Source organism: Sinohyriopsis cumingii, chromosome 1 (genome assembly GCF_028554795.1).
Source record: "Sinohyriopsis cumingii isolate HCF-2022 chromosome 1, ASM2855479v2, whole genome shotgun sequence".
Classification (NCBI taxonomy): domain Eukaryota; kingdom Metazoa; phylum Mollusca; class Bivalvia; order Unionida; family Unionidae; genus Sinohyriopsis; species Sinohyriopsis cumingii.
The window spans coordinates 101,026,779-101,040,460 of NC_142961.1; the positions used below are offsets into that span (position 1 = coordinate 101,026,779).

Sequence of the window (13,682 nt, forward strand, 5' to 3'; positions counted from 1 at the left end):
TCCTATAACCATATTCCATGTACAATCTATCTTTTTCAGGTAAAAAATATGGCTTCTAGACTGATAATAAACTCAGCCAACCAGATCAAAGAACACTTCATGTAATATCTGTATGTAATACACTATAAAGCTAATGCAAGATCTTGATCATCACAAGTCTACAGTCCAAGTTTGATCATAATCATATTAGAAATATGGATTACAGATTGATAAAACGCTCAGCCACTCAGATGAAAGATCAACACATTAATAGGAATGAAAACATTGGCTGCTTAAATATACACAGAAAGTGTAATGACTAATGAGACATAGGATACAAATTCGTCATGATACAAAGTTAGCAAAATCTTGCAAGTTTTTGAACTTTTTAGCTCTTACATTCTATGTCCATTTTATCAATAAGCAGAGTGAAACATATTTCTTGATTTAAAGGAAAGCTGTCTTTGAATTAATGCAAACAACCAAAAGTTGGCAAGATTTATTCAAAATAGTTCATACTGAAGCAAATTTGACGTTATGCAACCCATTTCCTCGCATGCTCATTAATAGTAAAATTTCTCTGAGTTTACAAAATTCCCTGAATATATCCTGAATTTGTACCAAATTTTCATTTCCCTGACTTAACAATTTTAGTATGGCTTTTCCCATTTTTCCTAATAATTGAAAAATGTCCCGACTTCTCTATGACCCATGAAACCCATCAAAAGCCAAATGGGCCACAAGACAGCCTAGTATGTGTACCAAATTTAAAATACATTGAACAAGTCACATGGGCCACAAGACAATCTTAAATATGTGTACCAAATTTAAAATACATTGAACAAGTCATATGGGCCACAAGATAATCTAGTATGTGTACCAAATTTAAAATACATTAAACAAGTCACATGGGCCACAAGACAGTCTAATATGTGTACCAAATTTAAAATACATTAAACAAGTCACATGGGCCACAAGACAGTCTAATATGTGTACCAAATTTAAAATACATTAAACAAGTCACATGGGCCACGAGACAGTCTAATATGTGTACCAAATTTAAAATACATTGAACAAGTCACATGGGCCACAAGATAATCTAATATGTGTACCAAATATAAAATACATTGAACAAGTAACATGGGCCACAAGACAATCTAATATGTGTACCAAATTTAAAATACGTTAAACAAGTCACATGGGCCATGAGACAGTCTAATATGTGTACCAAATTTAAAATACATTGAACAAGTCACATGGGCCACAAGACAAGTGGCAATCTAATATGTGTACCAAATTTAAAATACACTAAACAAGTCACATGGGCCACGAGACAGTCTAATATGTGTACCAAATTTAAAATACATTGAACAAGTCACATGGGCATCAAGACAATCTAATATGTGTACCAAATTTAAAATACACTGAAAAAGTCACATGCGCCATAAGACAATCTAATATGTGTACCAAATTTAAAATACATTGAACAGGTCACATGGGCCACGAGACAGTCTAATATGTGTACCAAATATAAAATACATTGAACAAGTCACATGGGCCACAAGACAATCTAGCATGTGTACCAATATAAAATATATTGAACAAGTAACATGGGCCACAAGACAGTCTAATATGTGTACCAAATTTAAAATATATTGAACAATTCACATGGGCCAGAAGACAATCTAGTTTGTGTACTAAATTTAAAATACATTGAACAAGTCACATGGGCCACAAGACAATCTAGTATGTGTACCAAATATAAAATACATTGAATAAGTCACATGGGCCACAAGACAATCTAGTATGTGTACCAAATATAAAATACATTGAACAAGTAACATGGGCCACAAGACAATCTAGTATGTGTACCAAATATAAAATACATTGAACAAGTCACATGGGCCACGAGACAGTCTAATATGTGTACCAAATTTAAAATACATTGAACAAGTCACATGGGCCACAAGACAGTCTAATATGTGTATCATGCTTAAAATATCCTCAATAAAGCCACACTGGACATAAGACAGTCTAATGTGTGTACCAAACTTAAAAAAGCGACATGAGCCACAAGACAGACCAAAATGTCTAGCAAGCTTAGAAAGCTATATGGGCCCAAGACAGTCTAATATATTTACAAAGCTTAAATATGCCATATGTGCCACAAGGCACTCTAATATGTGTAGCAAGCTTAAAAAGTTTTATTGGCCATATCACAATCTAATGTGTTTAGCAAACTTAAAAAGCTATATGCACCCCAAGACAGTCTAATATGTTTACAAAGCTCAAAAATATCATATGGGCCACACAACAGTCTAATATGTGTACCAAGCTTAAAATATCCTTACCACTTGTGGACGTGCACTTCAGAAACAACATTGTTCATTTATTGAACTGTATATGTACCAAATTTAAAATAGCATTCACACGTCATATGGACCACAAGAGTCTGATATGTGTACGGTGTTTAAAATATCTTAAATAAAGCCATATGGGCCACAAAACAGTCTAATGTGTGTTCAAAGCTTAAAGTACTTATGGGCCACAAGACAGTCTAATGTGTTTAGCAAACTTAAAATGCTATATTGGCCCCAAGACAGACTATTATGTTTATGAAGTTTAAAAATATCATATGGGCCAAAAAACTGTCTAAAATGTGTATCAAACTTAAAAAGACATACAGGCCACAAGACAGTCTAATATGATTGACCAGCCAAAATGAGCCATATAGGCCACAAGACAGTCTAATATGTGTACAAAACTTAATAAATCTGTATGGACCACAAGACAATCTAATATGTGTACCAAACTTAAAAATACCATATGGGAAACAAGACAGTCTAATATGTGTACCAAATTTAAAAAGACATATGGGTCACAAGACAGTCTAATATGACTGACAAGCAAAAATGAGCCAAGCTTAATAATTCTGTATGGGCCACAAAACAATTTTAAAAGATAAGCATTAACTGCAAAGAAATAAAACTGTAGTGCAAATACACTGGCAGTGAACTAAACATCCCACAAGAACAATGTTTATAATTTTAAGCAGTCTCTTATACCAATGCCAGGTGCACAACAAAACAGCATTTAAAATAAAATGCATGGTGATCAATTAAACTTGTGTGGCTATTTCTAACATAAATAATTCAAATAAGCACATTATTAACTTCCATTAGTTTTGCTTTTTTACTTGTGTCTTGTAAATGCTGTATCACTTTAATGTGTACTGCTTATCAGAGCTATACAAAAGACTCAAATGAATTTCCTTTCTAAAGCAAAACATGTCTCCTTCCTTCCATAATAAATATGTCAGTTTGATGCTCTGGTATTTGAAAGAAGGCAATGTATTAAACTGAGGAATGTGTATGAAAGTAATGTGCAATGTTTACCAAACTAGATATGTCAACTTGAAGTTGTTTTTGCTGCATTGTGCAAAACCTATGTTAAAAAAAGAAGTTAAACAATTTGCCAAAACAAGAGACCAAAGTGAGCCTGATATGGCTCATTACTCAAATGTTAGTCATAATCTCTATGATGATAACCAAACAGATTAAACATATGGCCTCAAGACTTCAAGAGTGGTAACAAGTTCAGTTGAACAGATACAAGGTCAATTCATTAATACAGATACAAGGTCAATTCATTAATATATGGATAAGGTCTAATTACAAAACTGCTCATGATCCTGAAAATATAATCCCACATTTCAAGTTTGATGCATGGATCTCAGCTATTACTGAATCAACCCAAGATCATGCTGATATAAGCATGTATCTCAAGTTCTATCAATATTTTATAACAAAATAGTGCTTCCAGAGTAGCAACAAGTACAACCGATCAGATGCAAGATAACATCAATGATATGGATCTCAATGAGTTTTTAATGATATGAGTACTTATTCCAAGTTTGCTAAATATAATTCATAGATTCAGTCTCAAGAGCAGATACACATCCTTATAACCTAACATGAGAAAAGTCTTTGTGTGGTATGACCAAAGAAATTCTTAATACATATGACCAAAGGAATTCTTAATACATATGACCAATGGGATTCTTAATACATATGACTAAAGGGATTCTTAATACATATGACTAAAGGGATTCTTAATGCATATGACCAAAGGGATTCTTAATACATATGACCAAAGGAATTCTTAATACATATGACCAAAGGGATTCTTAATGCATATGACCAAAGGGATTCTTAATGCATATGACCAAAGGGATTCTTAATACATATGACCAAAGGAATTCTTAATACATATGACCAAAGGGATTCTTAATACATATGACCAAAGGGATTCTTAATACATATGACCAAAGGGATTCTTAATACATATGACTAAAGGGATTCTTAATACATATGACCAAAGGGATTCTTAATACATATGACCAAAGGGATTCTTAATACATATGACCGAAGGGATTTTAGTGTGGGTAAAAAGTAAAACACAAAACGCAAACCACCTAATTAGTGAAAGAATGAAATACTACCATTTTACACATGCATGACTGTAGATTCCAATGCACACTAAAATGCAAGTAAGGTAGGTCTTACATGACAGAGACAATATGGTCAATGATATTTCGAAAATCATTACAATTCAAAATAAGAACGACCCTTATAAACAATTTTGTCTCATCTGGTCACATGGAATGCTTCATGTGTCACATCTGCACCCATAAACCACATCTTTATTTCTGTTAAACATCTGAATTCTCAGATTATCACTATAACAATCTACTCCATCCTATTTGGCTCTCCTACCATGAACTTCACGAAAATGAACACCCTTTCCCAGAATGTATATACCATACACATTTTTTCTATTACTTAATTTCTTGATGCAGTTTAAAAATACTGCTTCACCCTTTTCCTCCTAACCTGTGTCAGCAATTTTTTTCAAATTCCGCTCATTCTACTAGTGACAAATCCTGCACATTCAAAGGCCTAACTGTCAATTATTCTATAAGAGGGAAATCTGAACATTACAAACCTAAGCCAATCTTGTAATGGAAAAAAATTTAAAACCAAATATCCTAATGAACTGGCCTAATTTTGACAATTTTGACAAGAATTGACTCTTGGCTTGCATTAAGCTGGCCTCACAAATATAAGAACAAAGACTTAGAAAGCCAAATAGGAAATAGTTTGGTTCCCTTTGTTGTTAATTTTTGCTTTATTTTGTTATTTTCTCACTCCATGCATGTAATTAGATGGTATTCCATTCTTTTACTAATAACATGGTTTGCCTTTTAGGTTTTACTTTTTCCACACTAAAATCCATGTAATCTACTCTTTATATCCAATATACACACTAGTTCTGTTCACCCTCTCCAAATTCTACACTAATGTTTATCTACATTATTTCACACTATATTTGTCCACTCAGAATATCTATCACTCCATTATGTCTATCAGGTATTCATTCTCTTTACTCCCCATCTTGTATATCTCTGATTCTTATTTCCAACAACATCTTATCTCTGCCATTCCTTTTTTCTTTCTCTGCCTCTGCTTTTCTTTTTGCTTTGTGTCCTTATGCCTTCTGCTGTCTCTTCCACACTATATCTTGCCTCTATCTATATGCCCATTTTGTAATCCCAGACCCTTTCCGCACATTCAGAATATGATTGGCTAACTAGATGAATGACAGCTCCCTTTCCCCATATCATACTATAACTATAACTGAATGGCGCTGAGACAGATGGTATGTGACCCAGTTATCCAGATATGTCATGATGCTGACCTGTTTACCCAGATTTGTCAAAGCCTTCCTAAAACCCTAAACTTTAATTGCTATTGGAATGTTCTCACACCCAACTTACATTAGTTTATATAATGCTGACCTAGTTACCCAGATTTATCATTGCTTCCCTCACATCTGTCTGTGAAATTCCCATATTCACACACCCCACATAATGCTAGTTATTAACCTGATATTGGTACTGCTACATATTTTACTTTTTCCCCACACTAAAATCCCTTTTGTCATATGTACTAAGAATCACTTTGGTCATAGTGGCATAACAATCAAAATCAGTTTATGAAAGAAAAACTAAAGTTCAGACTTTGAAAATCAGACTGCAGTTCAATATCAGTGGTATGGGATGAAAAATGCAGTCCAGACCTTCATCATCATTTGTATTTGATGACGTTTGCAATCTAGACCTTCAATATCAGTTGCATGGTATGAAGACTGCAGTTCAGACCTTCATTAACAGTTGTACACGATGATAACTGCAGCAAATGCCTTAAAATCAGATGTGCAAGATGAATACTGCAATCCAGACCTGCGAGGATACGTTGTTGAAAGATTTACATATAGTAAAGCCTGTGTGGATATAATGTTGAAAGATTTGCATGTATCATAGCATGTGGGGAGGGGTTGTAGAATCATCTACATAAATTATAGCCTGCCCAAACAACATTTTTAGGCAGATTCTGCCTAAATTTTATGTGGATTTGGGGTGTAATTAACCTTAAAAAAAACAAATTCATATGGACTTTAGGCGGACTGGGAATATGGCTAAGGTGAACGACTGAATCCATTGATTAGTTAAGCATATTATTTCTCATATTCCTCCTAAAGGATAACTGTTACATGAAAAAGTTATGATTGTCGAGTTCAATTTCCTACTTAAGACGTATTTTTAACTTAGACTGACTTTAGCAGAAATGTAAGGCATAATTTTGAACTTTATCAAAAGAACTACAAGCCCAGATGAATCTTTGGAAAATTGGTGCAAGGTGGATTTTGGACTTGATCTGATGTTTACTCTGAAAAATAAGCTTTTTTGCTTCCTATTAAAATATGGTCTTCAAATAACACACCCTAGTGAAAATGTGACTGAAATTTGAGTGAAATCACAGTGAAAATTTTGTGACATTCATTCAAATGTCCTTTTTTCACTAAAATTATGGTATTTTGCCAAATTTCAGTGAAATTTCATTGAGATATTACGAAATGTTCTGAAAATATCATTGAAATTTTGTGATTGAAATTTCTTTTACTCTGCCAACATTTCTGAAAATATCAGTGAGAATTTGATTGAAATTTCACTGAGAGTTTGCCAACAATTCTTAAAATATAGTGATAATTTGTGATTGTAATATCAATGACATTTCAATTTTAAAAAACAATAACATATAATAGAATTAAGTTTTTGTTTTCTTGTACAATTTGAATGATTTTCAGCAGCATTTATATTTTCTGTTTCTAATAGCTGTTAATTTTTTGTTCCTTTTGGGAATCAAAACTTTTTTCCGCATCTTTCCTTGTTATGTTTCTCTTTCAAAGTTTTGTTGCATTTTTTGTTTACCTTCAACTGCATTTCACTGTCCTCATGCAAGATCATTTTCTTGTTTTCCGTTTTAAACCAGAATTTTGCTTTTCTCCTGACCTGAATCTGATTTTCCTCGATATGAACACTTTTTTAAATATCATCTCTGAAACTGTTTGTTTTGTTTTTTATAATGTTCTGTCCCATCTCATTCTGCAATGAGCTTTCGAATAAGTATTTTTTCTGTATTTTATTTAACAGATGATTGCTGTAAAGAGCTTTCTGATTGGTCAAAAGTTTGTACTTGCCAATGAATTGTCACGTAATGGAAACTGATGGGAATGAGCATGCTTGCCAAACATGGCGATTCGAATTGTTGTAAAGGATATGAATCTGAATAACCATTTGAAAAATGTGCAGCAATGAGAACAGCTTGATTGCAAAGTCGATGGGAATGTAATTTGTCAATCTGTATGAAAACTGAACACCAGGACTAGCATTCTGTTTTTTGTGCCACAAAGAGCTTTAGAGTAGCAGCTCACATGCTAAATATGACACGGAATTGAATCAGGATGATTTGGAACTTATGTAACTCCAAACTGATTAATTTCCAGAATTTAAGGAGGTATAACGTATAGATCACTGGTGGGAATTGTTGATATTGTTTCCAGATACCCATATCTATCAAAGATAGTCATATCTTTGCAGAGTTTTCTTGGCCCAAAATTAGAATCATCCGTTAATATCGTTAGTGGTATTATTGTGTATATTTTCAAAATATTCTAGTGTTGTGTTTGAATTGAATGTAAAATAAGAGTAATTATACCATGATAAACGTTTGTCAAGGATGCTTATGGAACAAGGACTAATTCAAGAGACCACAACAGCATCATAGTTTGTACATAATAAAAACTCAAGTCTGCAGTATAACTCCCATATCTCATGCCTTGGATGTCATATAATTACAACATCTGTATAATTTTGTTTCATATACAATGAAATATTACCTTATTTAATAAAGTCCGGTTGAATTCATATCCATTATTTATGTGAAACCTTTCGAAATGTTTAAAATTACTTCAAGTTCAGCAAAATATTATATAATGGCCCAAATTTTAGTAAACTTTCACAAAACTTTCAATGAAATCTCACCAGAATGTCAGTGAAAGTTTTGGTCAGAATTTTGTGAAATCTCGCTAAAATTTCAATGAAAGTTTATTACAAATTTGTATGAAATCTCACCAAACTTTCTTTGAAATGAATGCCCTAAATAATGCCATCACAGATTAGGTTTTGTATGCAAGAAAGAAAATGAGGACAAGAAAACCCTAAATCTTATTTGATAATGTCTGTCTAATATAAAATGTATGATCCATTTAAAAATGATTGTGAATAGTATCATTGATACCCAATAATGTCTAAGCATCATTAGACAGTTTAACAGAAATCTGAATCAGATTTTTTATTGGATGATATTTACGTAGACATTTTAGGCAGTCTTTTTTAGACGGACACATAAGGCAGATTTTTATTTCAGAAATCCACCTAAAGTCCACTTGGAATTCGCCTAAGCTTCTTTCAGTTTATGGTTAGGCAGAAAACTCTTAAGAAACCTGTCTGAAATCAGCCTTAAGTCCGCCTGGAAAATTTTGAACCAGGATTTCAGGCGGATTTTTATTTCAGGCAGAAATCTAAGATGGATTCCTTTTATTTAAATGGAATATTTGAACAACTGATTTGCATATTTCGCCTAAATTCTGCCCTGAATTCCACCTGAAGTTTTGCCTAAGCTCCCTTATGGGCAATAATCATTTACGCAGAAAGTGCTTAAAAAACCCATCTGAAATTCACCTTAAGTCAGCCTGGAAAATTCTGTATGGATGTGGAGATACGATGTTGAAAGACGTACATGTATTATAGCCTCATTAATATATAAAACTATTTTTGTGTATCAATCATATTTACTCAAAAGATATATTTCATGAGCTTTCCAACAAAGTTTTCCGGTAGTTTGTCAGGGTTAGGTTTATTTTTTCCTTCATTTTCTTTTTCTCCTCTGCTTTTCAAATATTAACTTTTTGATTACTCATTTTTTTGTTTTACCTTTGAACTGTACAAAATTAGAGCTCTCTTTTGAGCTCCTACTCCATCTTGTGTTGTCGTTAATGTCTGATATGCAGTCTGTAAAGCAATCTGTCTTTCACACATAAAAGCTATATATAAACTGAGTGGACAATAAGGAAAACCATATTTAATACCCACCTGCAGAAAAAAATAATCCTGACTAGGTGGCTGTAATAAAAATGCATGCATACTTACGCAAAGAAAATGAAACATCTTAAACTTTCTGTTCCTTACCTGGCTTTCCTTGGATCTCCTGAAATGTATGAAAAAGATCAATATAGCTTCAAAGAATGTCATAAAATAACTGTATACATAATTACTTAGTATGTAATATGTAATGGACTGTATACTTAATTAACTACTATTTACTATGTAACTGACTATACTTAATTACCTAGTATGTAATACGTAATGGACTGTATAATTAATTACCATGTATGTAATACATAATGGACTGTACACTCAATTACGAAGTATGTAAAATGTAATGAAGTGCATCCTTAATTACCAAGTATATACTATATAATCCATTGCATACTTAATTACCTAGTGTGTAATATGGAATGGACCATATACTTAATTGTCATGTATGTAATACATAATGGACTGTATACTTAATTATCAAGAATGCAACATGTCATGAACTGCATCTTTAATTACCAAGTATGTACTCTTTAATCGACTGCATACTTAATTGCTTTGTATGTAATATTTAATAGTCTGCATACATAATTACCATGTATGAATACATAATAGACTGTATACTTAATTACCAAGTATCTAACATGTAATGAACTGCATCCTTAAATACCAAGTATGTACTATATCATTGACTGCATACTTAATTACCTGGTGTGTAATATGTAAAAGACTGTATACTAAATTACCTAGTATGTAATATGCAATGGACTGTTTGCTTAATTACCACGAATGTAATATCTAATGGACTGTACACTCAATTACCTAGTATGTACTATGTAATGGACTGTATGCTTAATTACCTAGTGTGTAATATGTAATGGACTCTATACTTAATTAACTAGTATGTAATATGTAGTGGACTGTATACAATACTTAATTACTAGTACGTAATATGTAATGGACTGTATACTTAATTACCATGTATGTAATACATAATGGACTGTATACTCAATTACCAAGTATGTAAAATGTAATGACATGCATCCTTAATTACCAGGTATATACTATGTAATCCACTGCATACTTAATTACCTAGTGCGTAATATGGAATGGAGTGTATACTTAATTGCCATGTATGTAATACATGATGGACTGTATACTTAATTATCAAGAATGTAACATGTCATGAACTGCATCTTTAAATACCAAGCATGTACTCTATAATCGACTGCATACTTAATTGCTTTGTATGTAATATGTAATGGTCTCTATACTTAATTATCAGGAATGTAACATGTCATGAACTGCATCTTTAAATACCAATAATGTACTATATAATCGACTGCATACTTAATTGCCTAGTATGTAACATGTAACGGAGTGTACACTTAATTACCATGTATGAATACATAATAGATAGTATACTTAATTACCAAGTATGTAACATGTAATGAATTGTATCCTTTATTACCAAGTATGTACTATATGATCGACTGCATAGTTAATTACCTAGTGCGTAATATGTAATTGACTGTATACTTAATTACCTAGTATGTAATATGTAATGGACTGTATACTTAATTATATAGTATGCAATATGTAATGGACTCTATATTTAACTACCTATTATGTAATATGTAATGGACTGTATAATATACCTAATTACCTAGTATGTAATATGTAATGGACTATATACTTAATTACTATATATGTAATACATAATGGACTGAATACTCAATTACCAAGTATGTAAATTTAATGAAGTGCATCCTTAATTACCAAGTATGTACTATATAATCCACTGCATACTTATTTACCTAGTGTGTAATATGGAATGGACTGTAGACTTAATTGCCATGTACGTAATACATAATGGACTGTATACTTAATTATCAAGAATGTAACATGTAATGAAGTTCATCCTTAATTACCAAGTATGTACTATATAATCGACTTCATACTTAATTACCTAGCGTGTAATATGTAATAGACTGTATACATAATTACCTAGTATGTAATATGTAATGGACTGTATACTTAATTACCTAGTCTGTAATATGTAATGGACTGTATATTTAATTACCTAATATGTAATATGTAATGGACTCTATACATAACTACCTAGTATGTAATATGTAATGGCCTGTGTACTTAATTGCCATGTTTGTAACATCTCATCGACTGTATACTTAAATACGAGGTATGTAAAATGTGATGGACCGTAAAGTCTGATTACCTAGTATGTAATATGTAATAGACTGCATACTTAATTACCTAGTATATAATATGTAATGGACTGCATACTTAATTACCTAGTATGTATTATGTAATGGACTGTATACTTAATTACCATGTATGTAATATCTCATTGACTGTATACTTAAATACAAGGTATGTCAAATGTAATGGACCATATAGTCTGATTGCCTAATATGTAATGGACTGTAACCTTAATTATCTAATATGTGATATCTAATCAACTGTATACTTAGTTACCTAATATGTAATATTTAATGGACTTTACAGTATAATTGCTTAGTATGTGATATGTAATCACCTGAATAGTCCAATTGACTAGTATGTAATATGTACTCAGCTGTATACTTAATTACCTAAGATACAATCAGCCATTGACTATACTTAATTACATGCTATGCATTATGTAATTTCTTGTATATTTAATATCCTATACAATATGTAATGGACTGTGTACTTAATTAGCTACGGTGTAATATGCAATGGACTTTTGAATTTAGTTATCTAGAATGTAATATGTAATGGATAGAATAATTATCACCAGGTATTAAATGCTTTTCATGTGTATTACAAAACCAAATCAGGCTTTGAGAGTAAACAATTAAATAAGACTGAAATGTGATGCAGTTTTTAGTTATTTAATTCAAGATATAGAAATTTTTCAATAATGTAAATCAGATCTTGCGGAGTACAAAAATAAATTTAAATTTAATGCATTCTTATTTATTATGTTGGTGATCAGCTGTTAAAAGGAGAAAGAAGCTAAAATTATGTAAAATAAAATAACTGAAAAATATATCGCGTAAGCTGTTAAGGAGTGGATGAATGTAGCAATAACATATCAATCTTAAAGGTCAAATAAGAATGCCTGTTTTCAAAATTATTTTTTTTTAATTTTCCATACTTGAAAGGTCCATATTTATTATTATAAACCTTTAATGCAGTCATTTATGAATACCTGCATTTAAAGGATGACCCTCACAAAACTTGGATCATGTATTGCCTAACCCTGATATATGCGTAGAAGTAACAGACAATTATTTAACATTGAGATTACAGTGTTCTGAATTTGAAATATGTATGCAGAAGCATTGCATCAGTGTAACAAAAAATTCACTAAAATTCAGATTACAATGTTAGGAATTTATGTTATATACAGGTATGTCCGATTGTTGCATCATCATAACAAACAAGTCATTAACACTGAAATGAAGTGACAATGTTTGTCTAATGGGATAATTGCTATAAAATACATTAAAAAACATATCAGCAGTGATGTGAGAACAGAACAAAAGCTGTAGAAATGAAAGAAAATCGCAACCATATATAGGTGGCATATGAAAATCCATTAATTATTAAAATTTTATAAGGTGACGCGATTAATTTATGAAGATACAAATCACATCACTGGTCAACATTTACTATCAAAGCAAGAATAAATATTCCATTTTATTGTAACGTTCAGTGTTGTGGGAGGTGCATATTCATCACAAATTTATTTCATGACCTATGTACAAAAAGGTTCACCATAAGTTCTATGACAGTAAAAAAATTATTTGTTTTATCATGCCCCAAGATATATGACAAATACAACATGTATATTTGGTTTGTATTGTGTTTTTGGCTTTTGTCCTTGATTGTTTGTATTATGCATGTCTCATTTGTGATGTGTGATTGACCAATGTACATGACTGTAAGTAGGTGTTTGTGCTTGCATACATAATTTCATGTAGGGTAAACATGTGAACTAGGTTCTAGACCAGGTCTTGATTATGACCTTAGAATATTTTTTTTTAATTGTTTACTGTTTGATTAAAATTTCCCTTAAGATGACCCTCATCCTGGTCCTCAAATTGTCTCTTAGGGTTTTAATCTTAAGGTTTTTTATCTT

At 31.7% G+C, this 13,682-nt stretch overlaps 1 long non-coding RNA gene across 1 annotated transcript in view; it reads right to left on the reverse strand.

The window, feature by feature from the left end:
- Nucleotides 1–9,647, reverse strand: part of LOC149807442 (uncharacterized) — a 32,185-nt gene extending 22,538 nt beyond the window's left edge. Inside the window, exon 1 of the long non-coding RNA XR_016415438.1 lies at nucleotides 9,629–9,647. This is a non-coding gene — a long non-coding RNA (uncharacterized LOC149807442). The remainder of the gene's footprint in view (nucleotides 1–9,628) is intronic.
- Between the last annotated feature and the right edge of the window lie 4,035 nt (nucleotides 9,648–13,682).